This window comes from Paramisgurnus dabryanus, chromosome 24 (assembly GCF_030506205.2).
Source record: "Paramisgurnus dabryanus chromosome 24, PD_genome_1.1, whole genome shotgun sequence".
In the NCBI taxonomy this organism is placed as follows: Eukaryota; Metazoa; Chordata; class Actinopteri; order Cypriniformes; family Cobitidae; genus Paramisgurnus; species Paramisgurnus dabryanus.
In genome coordinates this window covers 21,747,779-21,749,009 of record NC_133360.1, presented here as the reverse complement: position 1 = coordinate 21,749,009, position 1,231 = coordinate 21,747,779, and positions in this window count along the sequence as shown.

Here is a 1,231-nt window from a genome sequence, read left to right as displayed (position 1 = left end):
GATATCTTATATCTGCCTTATCTTTTCATTCATGCGTTAAACGTATAAAGATTTTCTTCAACAATAAAGTAAAAGTGACATGTTTGTCAAGGATGGAACGAAAACTCGAAAATGTTGACCTCTGTGCATTTAACACATCACAGAAAAGTGAACACAGGCACTGCAAGTCGTGAAATTACATGCACAGACCACTGATCAGTGGCACAGACCCGGATCAGTGTGCAGCTATCCCTACAGCGCAGGCTACGACGAATTAATTCAATTGTAAAGTTTGACTTCACACCTCTAGCAATCATTCTCTGTTTTGCGCCGGGTATTGTTTTATGTTGAGAAAACCACTGCAAACTAATCAATCCGATATTGCGTGTAAACTTTTGATAACAACAAGCGATTAAAGTTAGCGATATACGATAGTGATATTTATGGGACAATAGTTTTAAAACACCTGAACTTACCTATACCTGTAGGGGTGGGCGATAAACCGGTAGACAAAATTAACCGGTAGAAATTTGTCAACCGGTAGAGATTTTGGACTATCGTTTCTATCGAGGTTACGTGCCCACGTCACGCTCCTGTGCGTGTGGTCGCGAAAACGTAACGTTTGTACACGTATTTAAGCACTGCAGTTTTAAAACAAGTTATTTTAAGCCATTGAAACACAGACAACAGATCTGTATGCGTGCGTTCTTTCTGTGTGTCAGGAGCGGACAAGTCGCGCAACCGCTGCTCTTTCTGTCTGTGAGGAGCGCGCAAGTCGCGCGACCTCTGCTTGTTAAGCTCGTGAGCATTTTTCCCGCTTTATTGGCCTTAAATACACATATGCGTCAAAATTCCCGTCTTTGCAAGCATCATCATAAACACGACCAGTAAGGTCTTAAGAGAAAGTAAACAGCTAAAAGAGAAAGCGCATGACTTTGGTCTTAAAGGGGAAGTTACCTAATTTTGCTCCTGTCTGTCACTCGTGTTAATCAAACAGCATTGAGAAAAAAATCTCTCGCTCCTGATTAAATCACTTTTCTACCTTAAATAAAAATATATATAGGCCTATACATACATGCATAATTATTTATTATCATTCTTATTGACTGGGTATCTTTAGAGAGCTTGAGTTTGGTTTGTTTTTATCTTCTTTCTATGCTTGTATATGTTTTTTGTGAGAATTATGAACATTTCTATGGTATTAAAGATTTAAACCTTATTAAAACATAAAAAACTCTACCGTGATACATAT